This window comes from Thalassophryne amazonica, chromosome 1 (assembly GCF_902500255.1).
Source record: "Thalassophryne amazonica chromosome 1, fThaAma1.1, whole genome shotgun sequence".
In the NCBI taxonomy this organism is placed as follows: Eukaryota; Metazoa; Chordata; class Actinopteri; order Batrachoidiformes; family Batrachoididae; genus Thalassophryne; species Thalassophryne amazonica.
The window spans coordinates 91,192,088-91,206,327 of NC_047103.1; the positions used below are offsets into that span (position 1 = coordinate 91,192,088).

Below are 14,240 nucleotides of genomic sequence, written 5' to 3' on the forward strand. Positions count from 1 at the left end.
CTGGGTCCCTCCTCTGCACATGTCCAAACCATCTCAATCGCGCCTCTCTGACTTTGTCTCCAAACCGTCCCACCTGAGCTGTCCCTCTGATATGTTCATTCCTAATCTTGTCCATTCTTGTTACTCCCAAAGAGAATCTCAACATCTTCAGCTCTGCCACCTCCAGCTCTGCCTCCTGTCTTTTTGTTAGTGCCACCGTCTCTAAGCTGTACAACATAGCTGGTCTCACTACTGTCTTGTAAACTTTCCCCTTCACTCTTGCTGATATTCTTCGGTCGCAAATCACTCCTGCCACCTTTCTCCACCCACTCCACCCTGTCTGTACTCTCTTCTTCACCTCTTTACCACACTCTCCATTACTTTGAACAGTTGACCCCAAATATTTAAACTCATCTACTTTCACCACTTCTACTACTTGTAACTGCACTATTCCGCTGGGCTCCCTCCCATTCACACACATGTACTCGGTCTTGCTTCTACTGACTTTCATTCCCCTTCTCTCCAAAGCATATCTCCACCTCTCCAGACTAGACTCAACTTGCTCTCTACTCTCACTACAGATCACAATGTCATCTACAAACATCATAGCCCATGGGGACTCCTGTCTGATCTCATCCATCAACCTGTCCATAACCACTGCAAACAAGAAAGGACTCAGAGCTGATCCTTGGTGTAATCCCACCTCCACCTTGAATGAGTCTGTCATTCCGACTGCGCATCTCACCGCTGTCACACTATTCTTGTACATGTCCTGCACTACCCTAACATACGTCTCTGCCACTCCAGACATCCTCTTACAATACCACAGCTCTTCTCTTGGCACCCTGTCATAAGCTTTTTCTAAGTCTACAAACACACAGTGTAACTCTTTCTGGTCTTCTCTGTACTTCTCCAACAGTATTCTCAAAGCAAACATTGCATCTGCAGTGCTCTTTCTCAGCATAAAACCATATTGCTGCTCACAGATCTTCACCTGTTTTCTAAGCCTAGCTTCTACTACTCTTTCCCATAACTTCATGCTGTGGCTGATCACCTTTATGCCTCTGTAGTTACTGCAGCTCTGCACCTCACCCTTGTTCTTGAAAATAGGAACCAGCACACTTTGTCTCCACTCCTCAGGCATCCTCTCACTTTCCAAGATTTTATTAAACAATCTGGTTAGAAACTCTACTGCCATCTCTCCTAGACATTTCCATGCCTCCACTGGAATGTCATTTGGACCAACTGCCTTTCCACTCTTCATCCTCTTCATAGCAGCCCTCACTTCTTCCTTACTAATCTCTTGTACTTCCTGATTTACTGTCACCACATCATCCAACCTTTTCTCTAGCTCATTTTCTTTATTCATCAGCTCTTCAAAATATTCCCTCCACCTTCTCAGCACACACTCCTCACTTGTCAGCACATTACCATGTGCATCTTTTACCACCCTAACCTGCTGCACATCCTTTCCAGCTCTGTCCCTTTGTCTGGCCAATCGGTACAAGTCCTTTTCTCCTTCCTTACTATTCAACTTCTTGTACAGCTCGCAATATGCCTTTTCCTTCTCTTTTGCCACTTCTCTTTTCACCTTACACCGCATCTCCTTGTACTCCCATCTACTTTCTTCATCTCTATGACTATCCCAAAACTTTTTCGCCAACCTCTTTCTCCTTATGCTTTCCTGGACTTCTTCATTCCACCACCAAGTCTCCTTGTCTTCCTTCCACTGTCCAGATGTCATACCCAGTACTGTCCTAGCTGTCTCTCTCACCACATCTGCAGTACTTTTCCAGTTGTCCAAAATTGCTTCCCCTCCAACCAGTGCTTCTCTCACCTGGTCGCTAAATTTCACACAACAGTCTTCCTCCTTCAGCTTCCACCATCAGATCCTTTGTTGAGCTCTCACTCTCTTCTTCTTCTTTACCTCTAAATTCATCCTACAAACAACCATCCTATGCTGTCTAACGATACTCTCTCCTGCCACCACCTTACCGTCTCTGATTTCTTTTAGCTTGTATCTCCTATAAAGAATGTAGTCCACCTGTGTGCACCTTCCTCCACTCTTATATGTTACCCTGTGCTCCTCCCTTTCACCACAGCCATTTCCATCCTTTTTGCAAAATCAACTACCATCTGTCCTTCCCCATTCCTATCCTTGATTACATATCTACCCATTACTTCCTCATCACCTCTGTTCCCTTCACCAACATGGCCATTGAAGTCCGCTCCTATCACCACTCTTTCATGCTTGGGCACACTCTCCACCACCTCATCTAACACACTCCAAAAATCTCCTTTCTCCTTCATCTCACAACCTACGTGTGGGGCATATGCACTGATGATATTCACCATCACCCCTTCAATTTCCAACTTCACACTCATCACCCTGTCAGACACTCACTTAACCTCCAACACACTTTTAACATACTCTTCCTTTAAAATGACCCCTACACCATTTCTCTTCCTGTCCTCACCATGGTACAACAACTTGTACCCACCACCGATGCTCCTGCTCTTACTTCCCTTCCACTTGGTCTCTTGCACACACAATATGTCTACCTTTCTCCTCTCCATCATATCAGCCAGCTCTCTCCCTTTACCAGTCATACTACCAACATTCAAAGTCCTTACTCTCATTTCCACCCTTCTAGTTTTCTTCTTCTCCCGCTGTTTGTGGAAACGTTCTCCTCCTCTTCTTCGTCGTCTTTGCCAAGCAGTAGCCCAATGGAAAGGCACTTCCATTAATCCCAAAAAGATTCTCCAGCCTATCAAACAAAATATGATGACCCACAGTATCAAACGCAGCACTGAGATCGAACAGCACCAAAACTGTAGTGGTGTCCGAGTCCATTGCTCACAGAAAGTCATTCACTATTTCAGTGAGAGCTGTCTCTGTGGAGTGATATTTTCTAAAATCAGACTGCAGTGGCTCAAAAAGATTATTCTCAGTAAGATAGTCCACGAGCTGCCATGAAACCACTTTTTCCACAATTTTAGAACAGAATGATAGATTTGATATTGGTGTTACGGTTGGGGAACCGGGTTTGGTGGTTGACCCAAGTGCAGGAGCAGTAAGGCAAACAGAGAGGTTTAAACAAGAGTTTATTTAACAAGGACTGCGCAGTGGAGGGACAACGGAGGATGGAGGGGACTGACAGAGCCACAAGACAGGGACTGGAATCAGGGAAGCGAGTCTGCTGAGCTGCTGGGACTGCGGGGGAAAAGGAGAGGGCAGGTGAGAATAATGAAGGTGCATTTGGGCACACGTCTGGAAATAAAAATGAGTCTAAGCTAAACTAAATAGTTCAGAGGTTCAGTTCATTCAGGCTTTCAGTTCAGATGTAAAGTCTCAGTTCATTTCAGATTGGAGTGTTGTGTGGGCCGCTGAAGAGGAGGTACTGCTGGCCCACCACCAGAGGGCGCCCTGCCTGAAGTGCGGGCTTCAGGCACGAGAGGGAGCAACTGGGAGTGACAGCTGTCACTCATCATCAACGCCAGCTGTCACTCATGCAACAGTTCCTCGGCTTTGCAAATTTCTACAGGAGGTTCATTAAGGGCTACAGTCAGGTGGCTAGTCCCCTGACAGCCCTGACCTCCTCTAAGGTCCCCTTCACCTGGTCGGATTGGTGCGAGGCCACGTTTAGGGAGTTGAAACTGTGGTTTTCGACTGCACCAGTTCTGGTGCAGCGCGATCCTAACCGCCAGTTTATTGTTGAAGTGGATGCCTCTGACTCAGGGATAGGAACCGTGCTGTCCCAGAGCAGGGAGTCCGATAAGGTCCTCTACCCCTGTGCCTACTTCTCCCGCAGGTTGACCCCGGCAGAGAGGAACTATGACGTCGGCAATCGGGAACTCCTAGCGGTGAAAGAGGCTCTTGAGGAGTGGAGACACGTGTGAGTGGTTTTCACGGACCATCGGAACCTGGAGTACATCCGGACCGCCAAGCGGCTGAACCCCAGGCAAGCCCGCTGGTCACTGTTCTTTGGGCGGTTTGACTTCCAGATCACCTACCGCCCCGGGACCAAGAATCAACGATCTGACGCCTTGTCCTGGGTACACAAAGAGGAAGTCAAAACTGAGCTGTCAGATCCACCGGAAACCATCATCCCCGAGTCCACTATCGTGGCCACCCTCACCTGGGACGTGGAGAAGACCATCTGGGAGGCCCTGGCACGGAACCTGGACCCGGGGACCAGCCCTAAGAACAAACTCTACGTCCCACCAGAGGCCAGGGCCGCAGTCCTGGACTTCTGTCATGGTTCCAAGCTCTCCTGTCACCCAGGGGTGCGAAGAACCGTGGCAGTGGTCCGGCAGCGCTTCTGGTGGGCGTCCATGGAGGCCGACGTCTGGGAATACGTCCAGGCCTGTACCACCTGCACCAGGGGCAAGGCGGATCACCAGAAGACACAAGGACTCCTCCAGCCGCTACCGGTGCCTCATCGCCCCTGGTCCCACATCGGCCTGGACTTCGTCACGGGCCTCCCGCCGTCCCAGGGCATGACCACCGTCCTCACGATAGTGGACCGGTTCTCCAAGGCAGCCCACTTCGTGGCCCTCCCGAAGCTCCTGACGGCCCAGGAGACAGCAGACCTTCTGGTCCACCATGTTGTACGTCTGCATGGGATTCCTTCAGACATTGTCTCCGACCGTGGTCCCCAGTTCTCCTCGCAAGTCTGGAGGAGTTTCTGTAGGGAACTGGGGGCCACCGTAAGCCTCTCGTCCGGGTACCATCCCCAGATGAACGGACAGGCAGAGCGGGCGAACCAGGAGCTGGAGCAGGCCATCCGCTGTGTGACCTCTGCGCACCCGATGGCCTGGAGCAACCATCTGGCCTGGATCGAGTATGCTCACAACAGCCAAATCTCATCTGCCACCGGCCTCTCCCTGTTCGAGCTATGTTTGGGGTACCAGCCCCCATTGTTTCCGCTCACGGAGGGAGAGGTCGGCGTGCCCTCGGTCCAGGCCCACCTGAGGAGGTGCCGTTGGGTGTGGCGCACTGCCCGCTCTGCCCTGCTCAAAGCCTGGACGAGGGCCAAGGTCCATGCGGACCGCCGGCATTCCCTGGCCCCTGCATACCAGCCCGGGCAGGAGGTTTGGTTATCTACGAAGGACATCCCACTCCACATGGAATCTCAGAAACACAAGGACCGGTTCATTGGACCCTACAAAATCCTCAAAGTCCTCAGTCCGGCCGCAGTGAAGCTGCAACTTCCTGCTTCACTGCGGATTCATCCAGTATTCCACGTGTCCCGCATCAAGCCCTACCATACCTCACCACTCTGCACCCCCGGACCGGCGCCGCCTCCTGCCCGGATCATCGACGGAGAACCTGCGTGGATGGTGCGCAGGCTCTTGGACGTTCGTCGACGAGGCCGGAGGTTCCAGTATCTGGTGGACTGGGAGAGGTATGGACCTGAAGAACGCTCCTGGGTGAAGAGGAGCTTCATCCTGGACCTGGCCCTCCTGGCCGACTTCTACGACCGTCACCCCGACAAGCCGGGTCGGGCGCCAGGAGGCACCCGTTGAGGGGGGGTCCTGTTGTGTGGGCCGCTGAAGAGGAGGTACTGCTGGCCCACCACCAGAGGGCACCCTGCCTGAAGTGCGGGCTTCAGGCACGAGAGGGCGCATCCGCCCCACGGGAGCAACTGGGAGTGACAGCTGTCACTCATCATCAACGCCAGCTGTCACTCATCAACCACCACCATAAAAGCCGGGCAGCATCTCCACCTTGCTGCCGAGATATTGTCTACCAAATAGTTAAACTACTCTGCCGTATTGCTGACCATTTTGCATCTGTACTTTTGCAGCTGGTGAGTGCTTGCAGTTGGAGGCTGGGTTTGTGGTTCGTGGAGGGCTGACATTTTCGCTCCCCATGCCAAACTTGGATAAGTACTCACAGATCTCTGCACGTGCCTAGTTTTCTGGATTAAAGGTGGAGGTGTTTTTCCCACCCGGCTACAGAAAGAACGTGTTTGCTGACTGTTTACTGGGTGTGTACACACACCCACCAGTAACTGTTTCTGCTTCCTGCCAGCAGTACCAGGTCTGACAGCTGGAGACGGTGGCCACCTGGGGACTCAGGACTTGGCAGCTCCGGTGTGCTTCAGACCCGCTGGCAGTGGGAATCATGTGGGGCCCGGCTCTTCTCTGGACAGACGTCTTCTATCCTCGAGCCTGCCCACACGTCACCTTTGTATATTGATTGCATACAAATTCTGTGATTGTCTGTATTTCGTTGTGCACATTCACAACAGTAAAGTGTTATACTTTTATCGCATCCATTGTCCATTCATTTATGCCCCCTGTTGTGGGTCCGTGTCACTACACTTTCCCAACATGGAGTTTAGATAAAAACTGCAGTTCATTCCAGAGTCCAGTTCAGTTCAAAGTCTCGGTTCATTCAGGATTTTAGTTCTACATGACACACCCAAAAGGTGGGCACATGTGGAAGACCAACAGAGTCAGATGACAGCTCCAAGTTCCAAGCTTAGATCATAATTATCTGAACGGCTTAACCAGTGGAATAACAAGGTGACTGCAAACTGTTCCTAAACAACGCAGAAGCGCACAACCCAAACTACAGATAACCACTGATGTTTACAGAACTCCGTGAGAGGAACAGACTGAGAGCAGAATAGCTGCTGAACACTGAGTAGCGTGGAGATGACCAGACTGATAATTAATGGCTGAGTGAAGCGAGTGATTACACACTGGGAAAAACAGACAACTGACATTAGCTCCAACATGGTGACGGGATGCCAAAAATAAGAACAGAGAGAAAAACATAAGCTCAGGTTACCGGCTGGGTGCGATGGCATGGCACAGCTGGGAACATGTGGCAACGGAGGTTCTTCAGGTAGCCAGCAGCAGATGTCAGCGGTTGAAGCAGTGCGTCGCAGTAGATTCTGGCCCCGAACCCATGATAGGTTCTGGGTTAAATCTGGAACAGTGATGATCATCAGCTGTAAGCACCCACTCAGTAACGATGTGGATCATCAGTGAGATGCTGCTCTGTCAATCCCATGCGCTGTCTTAATGGATGGGGACGGGGCCCACAAGCAACATGACAGCCGGGAGCGGAGCCCTGACGTGGCACACAGAGGATGCATCCATCCACTACCCAGCAACTCCACCTCAGCTTCACCTGAAAACATAAAGACAGACAGAAACGAGCAAACAAGGGGCAATCCACAACATCCGGCCTATAATTTTTCAATACACTAGGGTCAAGTTTAGATTTCTTAAGTTATGGTTTAATCACTGCAGATCTGAAACATTTAGGAACAGATCCAGAGGTTAATGAGAGATTAATACTTTCCAGCACAGTCGGTCCAAGAGTGGGCCACAGGTCCTTAACAGTTTTGTTGGTATCGGATCAAATAAGCAGGTTGTGCTTTTTGTAAACATTACAAGTTTTGTCAGCACGCCTAGTGAGATACTATCAAACTCTGTAAATCTAGGTCACACCTCAATGGTAGCACTGACCTCCATAGAAGGGAGATGTGGCTGGGCCAGGGCATGCTGAAATATGCTCAACCTAATGTCTTCTATTTTCTTCTCGAAATAATCCAAGAAGTCCTGTGCTGAAAAGGGAGAATGACAAACAGGTGGTTGTCCATGAATGAGAAATGCTCCGGTGTCAAACAAAAACTTTGAGTTATGCTTGTTTTTATTGATCAAATCACAATAATAGGCCCGCTTTGTAGCCAGTAATGCATGCTTATAGTCTAAGATAACATCATGCCACGCAAGGTGGAACACCGCTAATTTGGAATTACTAATTTGGAAACTTTATAACTGTCCAGGTCTCCCTTGGAAAAGAGATCTCCATCTCAATGGGACTAACCTGGTTAAGTAAAGATTCAATTAAAATATTCTTTGTTTTGCATGCCCCTAGTTTCTCGTGTATCTTTACATTTCTATTACCTTTTAATTATTATTATCACTTACACCGTAGGCCTCACAGACTGCTGCAATTTCAAACTTGTGTGTGTCCGGTACATATGGCACTGACAATAAAGCTTACTTTGACATTTTTACATTTTTTTAAATTGATATGTCTGATTATTTATTTGAAATGTGTCTGTCTGTCTGATTTTTATCATAAACGCATACATGTGATTTTTATTTTAATCGCGTCTGTCTAATTTTTATTACGTCCGCCAAGGAAAACCAAAGAATTATCACAGAACTGGAAGAAAGTGTGTGTGTGTGTGTGTGTGTGTGTGTGTGTGTGTGTGTGTGTGTGTGTGTGTGTGTGCATTGTAAAACCCTAAAATGGAAGAGGTACCTTTTACAAATATACCCATTATTGGAAAATGTGCTTTTTGTAAATAAATGAACAGGGAAGATGTGTCTCTTGTAAATATCTCGACAGGAAAGAGGATACACTTTTTCTAATTTTTGTAAATAACTTATTGGGATAGATATCCCTTTTGTAAATGTCTTTACAAGCCTTTTAATAAATAACAGAACAAGAATGATGTGTCTCTTGATCCTGGACAGTAATAAAGGTGTGCTGTTGTAAATACCAGAACATATACATGCGAATATTTTTTTTATAAAAGGTTCTGGGTAGGTCTGGAGTCGTCTGAGTATGTATGGCATTTTTATGTTAAACTGTTATGTTAACATTGTAAAACTGGGCATTTTACTAATGGTTTGCCACAGAGTTACAATGTCACTCTGTGTGTTTTGACCACTTTCAAAATGGCAGACAGGATTACAGCTGCATTGTGTGTGCAGTATAGTGAGTGCACCCTCTAACCTTTCTATAATATAACTCTATGGTCTGCTCTATATACGTAGACGCTGCTGCTGCCTATTGGAGCTGACGTATCCACAGATTTACATATAAGCCAGCCAGTGATGCCGGTAACGCGTTACTTAGTAATGCGTTACTCTAATCTGACCACTTTTTTTAGTAACGAGTAATCTAACGCGTTAATCTTTCCAAATCAGTAATCAGATTAAAGTTACTTCTCCATGTCACTGTGCGTTACTATTATTTTTCATTGTGGGTCGATAGCAGCATTAAACTTGGTCTGTGGGCAGGAGGTCGTGGTTCGACTGAACTGCCCACTTTCAGCGAGCTGTGAGCTTTTCATCCGCGGTTTTTTGCAGCTGCTCGACTCGTCCTCACCTCTTAAAGCGTGGTGATCAGCACACCTGCACTGAGCTTTACAAAGACATTTTTATACTTTTTTTCCTCCTTTATTTAGAATTCTGAGCTGAGCCGCTCTGTATCTGGTCGTTAAAAACAGCTGATCCTCCGCGACGCATCAACAACTAACACTATTTTCCACTCAAATGCACCTAAACACTCTTTCTGGGGACCACATGATGTGAAAACGCAATAAAACTTTCTTACCTGTAAATCTGGTCATGTTTTCTGCATAAATAAATGTTATCCATTCTTTGTGCTCAAACGCCAAAGCAGGGGCGAATCCAGCTGGAATGGGGGCGTGGGGCAAGGATGTGCCCCCCACAACACCCCTAGATTAAAGGTGCAATTTTGAAGCCGTTTTTTACTACAACTACTAATATTGCTTAAAATAATAATAATTTTGACAAGTAAAATGTTTAGAGAGAATTTAAATGTTAGAAAAATGTTAGAATTTAATAGTTACATTTATAAACAATGTAGGTTCAAAATTGCAAGTTTTACTGTTACAGTGCTGTCAACAGTTAAATATGAGGTCAAGAAAGAGGTCTTTATTTTACTTTTTATAAAACAAGTATTTATTTTCATTGAAGTCAAGAAAGGGTGACTATAAAGTGAGTTTTGGCAAAACAGGTATCATTGTCATGTTGAGGTGGCAGAGGGTTGTTGTCGGCAGCTGGGAAAAGTAACTAAAAAAGTAACTAGTAATCTAACTTAGTTACTTTTACAATTGAGTCATCAGTAAAGTAACTAAGTTACTTTTTCAAGGAGTAATCAGTAATTGGATTACTTTTTCAAAGTAACTGTGGCAACACTGAAGCCAGCCGCCATCTTGGTTGGGTCCCTATCCGGTTGTTAAGCGCTGACGTAACGCATCACGTGATAAATCTGTTTCCGGGTCCAAAGACCTCCAAGTTTACAATTAAAGTTACGTCTGTTTGATTCTTTTAAGGATTTACAGTTTAAGTTTACATTGTGTGCAAACCTCCGTCCCTCCCTTCTCCGCCTCCACCTCCGTTAACCGCATTCGTCTGGTTCTATGGTCAGAACACATAATAAAACTTTTTTTTTCTTTTACTTTACATATTATACATACAAAATATACATGTCTGTTTGTTAATAAAAAATTATTTATTACAATAAACAGGACGTTAAAGTCCAAACTTCACTTTCTCCCCGAACGACATGAACAGGAAGCGATCGCAGCTCGCAGAAACTCCCATTGAAAATAATGGAGAAACAACCTGAGCGTCTGACATTTTTACATAAAACAAATGCAGTAACAACGTCTAAAAACCCAGTTAATATATCCAGGAGAGTTTTAGGCACAATATACAAAGAGTTTTATGTTGCCATGTTAATGCTGTTGTCCGTGTGTAACGGTGTAAGTGCAGCCTGATCAGATCGTCTCAGTGCAGTTCTCAATGTTAATGATAGCGCACCTTTTTTGTTTGGAGCCGGAAATTGAAAATCACATGATGCGTTACGTCACACTTAACAACCAGATTGCGCCCAGTGCATTTATTTGTACTGCGGAATGTGTATCCCCAACTACAATAATCCATAACTCCCTGAATTTTTACCAGATTTTCCCACGGTTTGGTTTGTTAGAAACAGCAGCGATTTAGTTACAATACAGGATGCTGTCATACATTAAAAATACGTACTTATCAGAACCAGTGGTACTGAATGGCTGGACAGAAATGCAGAGCTCATACTCAGATGAGATTTGGCAAAAGGGTTTTACTGGTACATAAAGCAGGGTCTGATACATGGAAAGGCAGTCAAAAATCAGCAACAGTGTCAGAAACATTAGGCGAGGCCGTGGTCCAATAAACAGGCAGGCAGTCCAAAACACAGCAAGAAAACAGGTTGAGAAAAACTTACAAAACAGGCTATGAAGCAATGGCATAGAGCACAACAATCTGGTGAATAAATAGTGCAACCTGTGAAGCTTATATACACCCTGGTGATGAGCTACCGATTAGGAACAGGTGTGTGGAAAGCACCAGAATAAGGGTTTGGCCCAACAGTAGGGTGGTTCAGAAAAATAAAAGTTGGAAATTCATTACTCTCACCCCTTCATTTTATGATGCTTTGGGAAAAAAGAAAGCCTGCCAAATATTTTTGTCATACATTAATATTTAGAGGTAGCACATCATAGCTGAAGGTTGTAAATATATCAATTATCGCTGCCCGAGTGCCCGTGCAATAGGTTATCCATTATCCAGTATCTAATCACATCACTTATAAAGAGGATAGAAGTTAACCACCTGAGTGTAACTAAAGTATAATTTTATATTCAATTTAAAACTATACCTGGGTTTAAATATTTCTCACAATCAACATACCTTCAAAAATGTTATTTTAGGCTGCAAGCTGAAAATTTTGCTTCAATTCACAGCTTCTTTTCTTTCACATCTTTGGTGATGGTGAATCTAACATGAGATAAATGAAAAAGAGACACTTGCTGACTTAACATGCTTAACCATTAACTGGAAACTTCAGGAAAACATGTCAGCTACTAGAAGTAGAACATTTGTATACCTTATTGGTTCCACCGACTGAAATAAAGGGAAACAAATTGCCCTCAAATGGGCAAATACTCAAGGTATTTTTCTTCAAACACACTGATTTGAAGAAAACTGTCCATGATGCTGCTGTGACCTCTATAGACATGGCAATTCCTTTTTGGGAGAGAGCTAGAATCCCACTGAGGGCAAAGCAGCATCTGATCACAAAGTTAGAAAAGGTGTTCGGAAAATGAAAAACATTGAAAAAGACCAAGAATCGCAATACAGACAAGCAGAAGAAAGATGAAACAGTGTTTTGTGAATCTTTGGAGGACTTGTTTGACATGGCACATCAGGATGTCCTAACAATGATAAAGTTTGAAGATGACAGACAGTTCCTACTTGCTCAGTGAGAGAAAGGTAGAAGGGGATGCATGACAGGCATAGATACAATACAAACTGCCAAAGAACAAAGAGCAGAAAAAAGGAAAGCTGCAGAAGCAAAATACAAAGAGAAACTGGAGGAGCCTGGACCATCTAATGTCTCACGACCTGACACTGTCTCCAGCCAGAGTGAAGAGAACACAGAAAGTCCAGATAAAGAATTTGTTATGCCAGTGCCACAAAAAGCCAGTAAAATTAAAGCTGTTGTAACACCAGGACTTGCAGCAGCATTGGATCGGACCAAAACAACAGACAGAAGTGCCACCTATATTCTGACTGAAACGGCAGCAAGTCTTGGTCATGATGTAAGCAACTTAAATATCATTATCATGTAAAGGATGTTCTCTTATGTTACACAGCTGTATAATTGGTTCTTGTGCTGATTCATACATTTTTGAATATTAAGTACTGCAAGGCATAAAGAATATTATTGTTTGGCGCTAGATCAAAATATATGTGGAAATATATAAAGCATAGACTTATTTAAATTTATCAATAATGAAACAGTATTTCATCAATAAAATGAAAATGCAATGTTTGATTGTTACAAAATCTTCGCTACCCCAGTATGTAGGTATTGTAGGAGCATGATACATGTACGAGAAGAACTGCATCTCACAATTCATGTTTTAGTGTTAACTATTTTATGGGATATGAAAAGATTTGATTTTCCAATGTATTGCCATAATTTCTGTCCTGACATATCAATATTAAACTGACAGAAATAATTTGAAAATAACTGGAAATGACCATACTATATGACAAAGTTATTGCGAGCAAAATCTTTAAGGGCTGTGTGCTACCAGTAAAAATTATTAGAGTTTTATGAAATTGTACATGATGTGTTTTTATGTTAGGTACAACAAATTTAGAGGGTGAGACTTGAAGTTTTTTGAAAACAAAATTTTTGACCATTTTTATGGACCACCCTAGCCAACAGTGTGCCCTGCCCACCACCAAGTGAGACAGACAAGAGAGGTAGGGACAGACAAATGCCAAGCAGGAAAAACCCAGCAAGAAAAATCACATAAAATCACCTAACTAAACACAGCAAACATAATACGACAAAGTCCAAACCCTCACAGTACTTTAAGGCTGAAAGACTTAGTTTTATGCTGTTTAACAAAGACATATGGTATGGCATATAGATAAATGTATAAATTAATTTAATAGTAAATAAACAAGTTTGGATTGTTCATTTGAATTTCTCTCTCTTTCTCTCTCTCTCTCTCTCCCACACACACACACGGGACATCACTTTAATTTCCTCTGCTTCGCTCACCAGGTTTTGTTACAAAGATGAATCTAAAAGACACGCACATCCAAGATGTGTAAAACAGTGTGCTGGATCAAGATGAGACAAATATTAAAGGAATGCAAAAGAAAAAATATTAGACACCCCTAATAAAATAAAAAAATAATAATAGTTTTGTTAGGCTTTTGACTTGGGCTGGAGAGCTAAAAGCCTTGAAAAAGAACTGTGTTGCACAGCTTCTTGCATGTGCTGGGACTCTGTAACTCCAGTGGAGTTAATTTTGTGATGTGGTACAGCATTACTTTGTGAAATACAGACACCGCTCAGTTCCAAAGAATTGTGAAACAAAATCGCATAACAAATGGATGAAAATGCACACAAATGCACTCTTTCTTTTGCCGCATTAACGAAAATTCGCTTGAGTTACGATACTAGTTGGATGGAAACACAGCTAATGAGAGAGTACCAGTTCCTGCTGTAATAACGTTACATGTAAGTATCGTTTGTTATGATGACACAATATTACAAATTATTGTTCAATCTTATTTAATAAAGGTAATCCCACACAATCTGGTTTCTATACTGTGCCGGTTATTGCAACCGTAAACAGCACAAAATACTGGCAAATATGCTCACTCTCCATTGACTCTGGTGTGAGCCTATTGTGAAGAGACCAATCCAATATGGTGGAAACACTGGATTATGTTGCAGCAATGTCTATGACATGGAAATATAGACCTGGAATGGACGTGTGCGCCTCAATCTATTAGCGCCGTCGCCATTCAGAATTTATGACTTTTGACCCTCAGTCAGGGTAAAAAGTACCTCCTCCATCCCCCTCAACCACACCGTTAAAATTTAAATGCCGCCTGTGACCACCATG

At 44.4% G+C, this 14,240-nt stretch overlaps 1 protein-coding gene and 1 long non-coding RNA gene across 4 annotated transcripts in view; both read right to left on the bottom strand.

The window, feature by feature from the left end:
• LOC117512516 overlaps nt 1–14,240 on the bottom strand; it is a 528,597-nt gene that overhangs the window by 477,027 nt on the left and 37,330 nt on the right. Inside the window, exon 2 of the long non-coding RNA XR_004561312.1 lies at nt 11,707–11,709. This is a non-coding gene — a long non-coding RNA (uncharacterized LOC117512516). The remainder of the gene's footprint in view (nt 1–11,706; nt 11,710–14,240) is intronic.
• Nucleotides 1–14,240, bottom strand: part of steap2 (STEAP family member 2, metalloreductase) — a 100,449-nt gene that overhangs the window by 82,926 nt on the left and 3,283 nt on the right. For 2 of the 3 annotated variants that reach the window (XM_034172518.1, XM_034172502.1), the window contains exon 2: nt 7,116–7,120. The exons of the other annotated variant lie outside the window; for it this stretch is intronic. The gene's annotated coding sequence lies outside the window, so the exon portion shown is untranslated. The remainder of the gene's footprint in view (nt 1–7,115; nt 7,121–14,240) is intronic. 3 annotated transcript variants of the gene reach the window in all.